Source organism: Magnolia sinica, chromosome 2, assembly GCF_029962835.1.
Source record: "Magnolia sinica isolate HGM2019 chromosome 2, MsV1, whole genome shotgun sequence".
NCBI classification, from domain to species: domain Eukaryota; kingdom Viridiplantae; phylum Streptophyta; class Magnoliopsida; order Magnoliales; family Magnoliaceae; genus Magnolia; species Magnolia sinica.
This window is the reverse complement of record NC_080574.1, coordinates 14,821,593-14,832,767: the sequence shown is the minus strand read 5'-3', so window position 1 is coordinate 14,832,767 and position 11,175 is coordinate 14,821,593.

The following is an 11,175-nucleotide window of genomic DNA, read 5'->3' as shown; positions in this document are numbered from 1 at the left end:
AAGAGATGGGGCTGGTACTGAGGGCGACGGAGAGAAGGTTGCAGGGTTTGGGATTCAATGTAACCGGAACGACCGGTCTGTCACAGGGAAATTCCGCCTTGACGCCCACCGTTGATTTCAAACTTCTTCATCCGACGGCTAGCAAGTTGACAGCGCTCGACCTTACGGAGTGCTATGGTAAGGTCGAGCGTATAGTACCTTTTCCCTATATATATATATATATATTAAAAAAGAAAAAGAAAAGCAGACAACTTCTAGGTTGAAATATTTCAACACCTAGCCAACTGACCCGAAAGCTAAGGAAAGCTTATCTAAGCCAAGCCGACAGCAACGGAAAAAGGTAGTGGATTCGCTTACCGAAAAAGATAAATCAGATTATTGTAAGTTCAAGGAAACCGCCCATATCCAGAGGACATGAATTAAGTGATCAAAGGTTGAAATTTTCAATTTAAGAGTTTTATCTTTTTCATCCCTCATCGAAAATGAGGCCCATCTTATAGAAAGGTTTGGATCATTGAAAGATGACTCCAGATCCATACACTAAATTCCCAATATTGTATCCTATAGAAATACATCACTACGTATTCTAGCAAACTTTACAAGCTGCAGGTATCTATGCAGATCTAGACTTTTGGACCATCGGCTCTCGTGGTCCACTGGATGGGCATAGCCCAAAACTCACTTGGACTGGACAATCCTAGCCGTTTGATTAGTGAAGTGATTAACGTGCCAAATTTTATATGCAAGTCCTGATGATTAGGCTAATCAGATAAGTATGAAATTTTAGATTACTAGATCTGTACCGTATACAAGGAGAGTTATTAGGGGCAAAAATTCGCCACATTAACTTATTAGACGTTTAAAGCATGGAATATAAATGGATGAGAGATGGATTTTGAACATTGTTTTAAGACGAACGTGTGAGTCTGATGCTACTCGTCCGAGTCAACTCGGATTTAGTACTACCCCATCTTTATCAAAAAAAACCCCACAAAAAGAAGATGTTTATACAGCATGTACTTGTTAGTGGGCCCCTCAGGACCGTAGCCCTTGGACTTGGGTCATGTTCTATGATCCAAACCGTTCATCTAATGAGATACATAGTCCATGTTAATGGCCCTCAAAGTGATGCTTAGGAAGATGGTTCATATTCAAATTAGTTTTTAAGGGTATCTCTATCCTTAGTGGGACCCATCATATAAACAGATACAATTAATCAACCATGAACACAGATCCAACAGCTGTAGTCCCAACTGGTCATCCTCCCCTTTCTCTGTCTTGCAAACTGCTTAACATAACCTACAATTAGGCCCACCTCATTAACTTATCCAACCAATAATCTATAAAATGGATGGCCGAGATCATTCACTAACAAATAGGATCACCTAACAATTTGGGCCATCTAACCAATGGGGCCAAAGAACACTTTCTACCATCCCGTCCATGGTTTGAAGAATCGACGGTGTGGACTGGACCCACCAAGTCACATGCCGAAATATATGGAGGAATTTCTCCATAATTAAATATTCAGATGTTCGTTATGTGAAAGACTTTGATGCTCTGGCATAGCAACATGGATGATAAGCAGGCAATCAGAATCGCATATGTGGCATGTTAGTCAAAGTAGACTGTCCAAATTATAGACCCCAGTTTAGATGTGGCAAGAATCAAGGTGTCAAAAAAGAAAAAACCAATTTGATGACTATCAGATTGGTTGACATTATTGGATGGTAAAAATCAAAATTATCCAATGGTTAAAAAAACAAGTGTCCATGATTCAGAGCTTAGGATTGTTCAACCAATCTAATTTTTGGGGACGCGAATTGCCAATGCCCCACCGGTGGGAAGCTATGTGGGCATAAAGCCCGAAACATATTAACTCCGTTCATTAGCTTCTCAATACCATGATAGGAGTGTTTACTCTACCATCAGTTTCTCATGATTGCAATTGGACATTAGTCCAAAAATTAACGCAACATGAAACAGTATGAATCAAAACTGTTGAAACTTTCCTAAAGCCAACCATCCTATTGTGATCTTGAGAAAATGGACGGACGGAGTGGATTTATCAGGAGAATCTCTGTGGGCCCCACATAGCGTACGGCAACATGAACTTCAGGGAGCCAATAGGGAACATGCAATCCGCTTTCCATTTTTCGCCTCTTTGTTTTCTTTTTACTTTTTACTTCTTTTTTTTTCTTTCATTCTTGGGTTAGCTTCTTAGTACACGAGCCACTATCAGTACCCACTCCACTGTTAGCCACCCCCACTAGGGAATCGATGCCATGACCTCATTATTGAAACGGGATATCTTCTCTCAGTCTATCACTTGAGATATGGATCAGGGTGTGTACTAACAGTCCATTTTTGGAACGCTGATTGCTATGGTCCCAAAAATAAAAATAACAATGGAACGTTGATTGCCATGGTCCCACAATCTTCTCTCATTCTCTCAGTCCATTTTTGGCCTCTTGACTAACGTACAATCGTCCCACAATTAAGTATGTTTTAATTAGAATTAATGTATGCCACGTGTACAATTTCTCCGGCAAAATACCTGCATACCCCACCTTCATACCACCGGGATCACTTTCTGTAACATGAAATCCACCCATCCATCAGGTAAACCATCCTTTCTTTGGCCTTATTCCAGAAAGTTAGTCTGATTCAACGCTCAGGTGACCACCCCAGAAATGTATACTACCTCTAAATCAAGAGATATGGACCACCTGATCTTTGGAATACTGTCATTAAAATGAAGGATCTGCGTAACAGGACAACCACAATCCGAAATAAAATAAAAATGATTACAAAAGACGAGAAAATTATTTATAACTTTTGGGTGATTCTTTCATCCCGATGAGACAGACGAATAGGTTAGATGGAATATATACACTACAGTAAACCCTACCAAAAAGTAATGGTGGAGTCCCGTTCCACCCGTTTCCTATGGTGTGGCCCACCTGAGCATAAAATCTTCATGATGTTCGGCTTCCAGGATGAACATGAAGCAGCGGACCTGATGGACGGGATGGATCTCATAAAAGTTCCCACTGCCGAGCACTGGGCCAGCAAAAGTGGCTAACCAACATCTTGTGAGAGGCTACCGCGGTTAGTTTATGACTTCAGCGTATCGAATAACTATCCAACATCTACAAATGATTAACGAGAATCCTCTTTACTTGATTGGATCTAATACTAATGGTAGGCAGGAAACAAAGAGCGAGATGTGCCATTCTACAATGTACCTTCATCTCAAGCAAACACTTAGATATGCATGTGACATCCACTCCGTCCATCAATTTCAGCAGATCATTTTAAGAAATGAGACAAAAAACAAGGCAGATCAAAAAGTCAAGTGGGCCACATCAGGAAACAACGGGGATTGGACGCCCACCATTAAGACCTTATTGTGTCCTATGAAGTTTTGGACCAGAGTTATATTTGTGTTTTTACTGCTAGCGTTACATTCCCATTTGGACCAGAGTTATATTTGTGTTTTTACTGCTAGCGTTACATTCCCATTATTCCTTATGGTGTTGGCTTACTCGAGTTTTGGAGCTGGTGTGTCACGCTCCGAAATTCGGTACCCGAGTTGGCCAGGCCTGAACCCAAATTCCGGGACTGTGAGTTGTACTTAAATAAATTATACATCGCAACCCACATTATTTTCATGTATTTTCAAGGCAATCAGAACAACTAAAAAGATAATAATCATTGTCATTAAATAACGTTCACTAATCAATCCTTGAAATTTTACTCACATTAATATTCAAAAAATAATTAATAATAAAATGCATTAAATTTTAATTAATATTCAAATAAATAAACAGAAAAGTCTTCGATCTCGCCCAATTGGCTCTCCAAACACAAACCTTCAAAACAATTTATAAGAGTGTAAGCACGACGACTCGTAGGGCATATCCTTCTCAAAATTAAAAATTCTACGTTAACACCAATACAACTCAATAAAATAAATAGAATCAATTACGAGTATTAAATCGGCATTTTACATGACAGTAATAATAATTTATTTTTCGTAATAATAAAATAAGATAATACAGTCATCTAAAATCCTATGTAGTTCAATCTAGGGCAGAGCACCCGTGTGTATTAATCCTTTTAGGGAACGACCCTCAGCAGGGAACCGGTGTTGATCCTTTTAGGGAATGACCCTTGGCAGAGCACCTGGTGAATAAACTTTTAGAATAAATACTCAGGACAGAGCACTCGTGTATGTTGATCATTTTAGGGAATCACCCAGGGCAGAGCACCCGTGCCGATCCTTTCAGGTATGACCCTGGGTAGAGCACCCGTATCGTGCCGATTCTTTCGGGAATAACCCTGGGCAGAGCACCCCATAAAAATAATATGGTGATCCTTTTGGGGCAGAGCACCTGTAAATTCAATTACATTATACATAATCTAATAATAAGGAAATAATTATAATTTAAGCACATAACAATAATTAATTAAAGTCAGTCAATAACTCAAATAAATTACCTCTATAATATGCAATTAAGAATCAAAAAAAAAATCTGCAATTAATAACAATAATCAAATAAATTGAATACATAATAAATAATCAATCAATCTATATGTTAACCTAAAATTTTCAATAGGGAATATCACCTACCTGCTATTAGAGTGATAGATTTGATGTGATGATGGATTCTACATTTAGATGGTCTGAGTCGATATCTCTTGAACTTAATTTGACGCATTTAAACTAGTATTACTCGGTAAATGTTTTCAACGTAAAACGATTGCGTCCCTACGCAAATCATACATATTGATTTATTAAGACATACACTAAGGTTTCTAATTATCTAATATTTAAAATATAACACATAAAATCACTGAGTTGACTCGGTGAGTCGATTCGAATCAAGGCTACTCTAACATATAAAATCAAAGGATGGAAATTGAAACTTATCTGATAAATGGCTCGAAGACGGAATCTGGAATCAGTTAGGATGATCAGGCCAGTGAGTCATCTGGTTGACTCACTAAGTTAACTCGATGAAACTGTCTGTTTCTCTTTCTTCCTTCTTTATCTATTCTTCTGATTTCTCGATGGATGGTGATGATTGATGTCAAGGAGGGTAAAATAAGGCAAAAAAATAAAAGTTCATAACTCTTCATCCGCTGGTCACGAGGAGAAAGTGTTCTAGCTTCTGCATGTTGAAAACAACAAGTAGAAGACGTTCTAATTGGTTGATGAGGCGACTTGCTGGAGGATTTAAGGACTATTGACTGGTGAAATGGAGAGAAGGGTTGAACGGCAACCTATGGTTGACGAGTTCTTGATGCGAATGAGGAAGATGGCAATGACGTTTTCTTGTAGCTTACAAATCTCGATCTACTGCTTCTCCTGGATGGTCCATATCATCATGATGGAGCTTATGGATGATGTAAATCGAAGTTCACGATCAATCTAGGTGAATTGAAGAGTTTCGACGTTGTTCTTGCTAGAGGCACATAAAGTGAGTTTATTGGTTGGTTGTTGACAGCGGAGTAAGGTTGGTGTTTTACGAGTCATTGGATAAAAGACTTTGGATGACTGAGATTGCCTAAGAAGATTTCACACGAATTGTCAAATATGGATGTCATACACAACTTTACCGCTGCGAGAAGGACGGAGTCGTGCAAATGGAGTCTTGTAACGTGCGGATTGCAGTTGAAAATATGATTAATAGGTGGGGTCCATCGATCTAGTCAAGAGGAATCAAATCCGTCTATCAGTTTTGTAGGGTCAAAATAGTTTAAGAGCTCAATTTATGGCTCGATCGAAGATTCAAAATGGGTCACACATGGATTTTCATAACAAAATGCATCAACGAATAAGGCTTCATGATGGTCCGGTTCAGATGGGCGGTACAGATCAAGTCGATGGGTCCTAACTTGATGGATGGAGCATGGTTGATGGGTCAGGGCGTGCTGCTACCGGAGCGAAATGCAACCGAAGGAGGAAAATGGGAGAGAAGGTCGGGGAGAGAGGTTAGGTCATGCGGTGTGCACGTCACTGCATTGTTTTTTTTTTTTTAAATGACAGTGGGCCCTACAGAGATGGCAATATAAATCCACTCCATCCATTTTTTTGCTTGATCATACTAGGGCATGGGCCCAAAAATGAGGTCGATCCGAAGTTCCAGTTGGCCACACCATAAAAAAAGTGGGGAGTGAGATGAATACCATTAAAAGAAATGGGTTGTTACATGGGGTTTTCAATACACCCATTACTTATTGTGGTGTGACTTAAGTTTTGGACGCAGGTCCCACGAAGAGTTAGGTTACGTGGGCTCCATCCAACAGCGGTTACATGCCCTCAACGCACACATCAAGCGAACACGTGCATGTCATGAGAGACAAAAGGACAAAAGAAGAGGAGTCTGATTGGCTTCCTTCACGTCCTGAGAGAAATGAATCCACGGCAGATGAGCTAGCACGTTTGGGGGTCGAGCTCCAAGGTGATGTCCTCCTCAAGCAGGTGTTGGATCTCCCTCTCTGCCTTAAAGAGCTATTTTTGTTAGATAAAATGAGGCCGGGACATATTAGAGAATCTCCCATGGGGGAGTAAAATCAGCTCTCATAGCCCGAATGTCTTATGTCTTTTATCTTGTATAGTTTTTCCCCATGATATGAAAATCTGTGTTAGAAAAAAAAAAAAAAAAAGTGTACACGTGCATGCGAGTATGTGCATTTGATCAAGATTTTGATGTTTTTCTGGCATTATTGATGGGAAAATCTCACTGAAATAATATTTCAAAATATTTATTAAAATATTAAATAATTTTGAAAAAAACTGAATATAAAAGTGTAAACTGAACTATTTTAACTCTTAATAATTTTGTTAAAATTCAAATAATTTAGTCATACAAATGCTAAAAATTAAAAGGAAATTTTACTGAGCACCCTAACATAATGACACCCAATGAATAAATTGGACCTATCAAATTATTCATTGGGTTACAAGTGATTTGATGAATATTTTTGAGTGGTGAAAATAACTTTTTATGGTGTGACCCGCACAATGATTGAATCCACCGTATTTTTTGTTCATCTGATTATTTTAGTGGGATGAATCTATTGGACATCTTGGATGCCATATACATGCCAATTGAGCCCAACAATTATCTGACTTCAATGGTAAAAATAAATAAATAAGGCATTTTGGTAATTTTCATACCTCCAAGAACTAAATGATTTGAATTTTACCACATAATGCCTCGAAGAATCGATATCTTCCTGCAGTGCTTTTAAAGACGGCAAACTATCCTCTGCGTTTTCTTTTTCCCTTTTTCTCTTTGCAACAAAGTAGAGAATTGAAAGTTGTGAGGCCCACATGAGATATGTCTCACACATCCAACCTATCCACCAATTGCATTCCAACATTATTAGTAGACGAACACAAAATATGTCGGATCCAATCATAAGGTGGGCCAATTTTTAAAAAATAATGTATACAGTTCAAAATATTCCAATTTAAGTAGAGGCCATCTGAACAGATTGACCTATGTTTCGTTCATGTTATCACCATGGTGCGATGCATACGCTTGATGGGTTGGATGTTATACACATACCATATGTCCCCACAAGTATAAGTTTCATTATTTAAAAACAAATTTTAATGAGAGCAATTTTGTAATTTTATATCTCAAAAAGTACCTGTCATCTCTAATCATCGAAGCATTATTTGGAAAAATATGATATTATTAAAATAGTATTATTTAATCAAGATTCCACAATATAGCCTGAGATTTTCAAAATCTCAGTCATACTTGCTACATGGTAATGCTAAATTGCTAATGATATAAAAAGGAGTCATGATTTGAATTTGATAAGTCACCGAGGAGTACAGATCAATGGTAGAACCCCACCAGTTAGACGGTCCAGATCCACCAGCAGTATAGCCATATATAAACCCAGTTCTAAAGTCCCACATGCCCTATGTTTTATACATGGCAAGATATTCTCGTAAATACCATACAACTGTTTGAGATGGACCTGATACCTGGCACCGTCAAACAAGATACGACTGCAACCGATGATCTTTGTCTACCATATCAATATCGAATCGATGATAAGATGGAATAAACTTAGGAAAGGCTAGGGCTATGTATAAATAACAAGTAGTCAGCCTACGAGATCTTACATCTCATCTCAACTTAAGTGGGCCATCTTTTACAACTGATCATCATCATCATCATGGTGATAATGCCAAATATCGAGATCCATCATGACCATCTTCACCCCAACATGTCTGAAAATGAATTCAACCGGTGGCTCCACCTGATGGCCACCAAGAACGGCGGTTCTTTGAGGAAGAAGGACCTGGAGGAGGCCCTCCGTGGCCTTGGCATGAGAGCTGTTCGATGGAAATCCTGGCGAGCCATGGTGCATGCCGATGCCAACCGCAACGGCCTCATAGAAAGCAGGGAGATTGCGGAGCTCATCAAGTATGCGCGGAAACGCTGGGGAATCATCAATCAAAATCCATTGGCTTAGCGTGTTTAGTTCCACGTCCGTGTCCTGTTGTAGATTTGTAAGTCCATGTAGTCTGGGACTCTGTTGCTTGTGTGTTAGCTATAAGCGTAATGTACCAAGATGAGTTGGTGTTTTCTTGTCCGTATGTTCAACTCTATGTAGTGTGTCCATGTTAATCCAAGGGCTTGTGTTGCTTGTTTTTGAGCTACACTTGTGTTGGCCGCACTTGTCGTTTGATATTCATAAAAGTAAATATTTTTGTATAGTTCGTTTGATATTTATAAAAGTAGGTATTTTTATATATTTCATTTCATATGAGTGCAGATCGTCCGTGTTGAATGCACAGGATTTCCTAAGCAGTCGCTTCTCATTTGTCCATGTGATTGCATGCAGACATCGCCAACTCAAAACATGCCAATTTTCTCTCCATTGCGTACTACACAACACAACTTTTAATGTGTTTTAGGCCCTACCATGATTTATGTGTTAGATTCACACTGTCCATCAAAATTTTCAAATCTCATTAGCCTAAAACTGAGGCACATCCAAAGCTCAAGCAGACTACACCACAGAAAGTAGTGGGGATTGAACAAACCCCGGATGAAACCTTCCAAGGAACAACTATGAGGTTTATTTGCCATCTAACCTATTCATACAGTCACACATACCTAAATGAAGGGAAAACACCAATATAAACCTGATAAGAGCCTTTTGTGCCTTAAGAAGTTTTCAATGGTAAGCGTCAATTCCTATTGCTCCTACGATGTGGTCCACTTGATCTTTGGACTTGCCTAGCTTGTTTTTGTGCTTATATCCTAAAATGATTTGAAAAAAATGGATGGACAGTGTGGATCTAAGAAATGCATCATCTTGAGGCCCATGCAAATTCACGTGTAGAATTTCATTTGCTTGCTACCCAATCAATTAAATGCACCTTTCCATGTGAGTCATGGGCCTAAAAATTAGGCAAATCAATAACTTAGGTGGGCCACATTTGTGACAACAGTTGAAAGTGAACACCCTCCAATTGAAACCTTCATGATCATTTATAGGGCCCACTGAGATATGCATCACACATCCATCCAATCCATTGTGTGTGCCCGACTTGGCCGAGGGATCCTTACTCTTGCTCCGGTGGTAGACTCTTAGGAGTTTCAACACTCGGTCAAGGGTTCGAGTATCCATAGGTGGTGAAATCCCACTACGGCGTTAGTGTGTGGGGGTGTGTATTAAAATAATAATAATAATAATAATAATAATAATAATAATAATAATAATAATAATTAAGCTTCAGCCATATCAAAAACTTAGGTGAGCCCCACTAAGTGGTTTTAGATGTTTTGGGCATAATTTCATATGGTTTCAGACTATATGGCCCACTTGAGTTCCATATATGGCTGGTTTTTGGGATATCCTGTAACATGAAGAGGCTAACCAAACGCTGATGTCCCAGGTAGTTCACAATGGGCCCACATAGCCCGACCTCATGAGAAGCTCCTAGCCGCGGCCAACCTGGTATAGAAAGATGCTCACTTGTGCACTTGTTCACATGAAAACTCATCTCATGTGATATGAACCCAAAATCTGAACTGTCCACATGATGCAGCACCTCATGAAACCCTCAAGGCCTGATGTTTACCCTAATTCAAAACTTTGGTGGGCCATGGAAAAAAAAGAGAGGCAAATCAAGAGAGAAAACTTTTTCATTTTTCCATGGCCCACTAAAGCTTTGAATCAGGTAAAAATTGGGCCATGAGAGTTTCATAGGGTGTTACATCACATGGATGGTTCAGGTTTTGGGATCACATCGGAGATGAGTTCTCAAAAAGTACTCACGAGTTATTGGTGAGAACCGGTGGATAGGAGAGCATTTTTCTCTCGTGCGTGTGGTGGTCATTATTAGACAATATTCTTCATCACGCTCAAAATACACCAGAAAATTTCGATTCAATATAGGTGCTGTTTACCCTCACACGTCAGTGTGTCAGTGGGGCCCAAAGGCTCAACTTGAACTGAGAGCCCAAAGCAAGTGGGCTTGGCTAGCCTGCCCTTCCCAATTGCAACAATATGGGTATAAGATCTGATTGCAAGAGCTTTATCCATGAATGATAAGATCGAATAAAGTTGAGAAGGTTAGGTCTATAAATGGCCCATCCTCACAGTCTATTGTCAAACACAGTTCATTTCTCACTCTCTCTCTCTCTCTCTCTCAGCAGGGTAGAGCCCATCTTTCACATCTTGGGCATGGCACTAATACCAGCAGCGAACACTCATCATACCAAGATGTCAGTTAGGGAATTGATGGCGTGGATCAAACAAAATGACACCAGCAAGGATGGTTTTATAAACGAGCAAGAGCTGAAAGAGGCCCTCCGTGGCCTCGGCCTGTGGTTTGCAGGATGGAGGGCTCAGCGGGCCATGGCACATGCTGACGCCGACCACAACGGTGTCGTTGATGAAAATGAGATGAAAGAGTTCATCAGCTATGCGCAGAAGCACTGGGGTATCATTCTCTAGAAAGCTTGGTCTCTCCCAACTTGATCCAAGGGTCTGTGTTTCTTGTTTTCTAGCTAGAATCATGATGGCCGAGTGTGATTTGTTTTTTTTTTTTTTTTTTATAAATATATATGAAAGTTTGTATTTTTGTATGGTTCAGATTCCTCTCTCTCTCTCTCTCTCTCTCTCTCT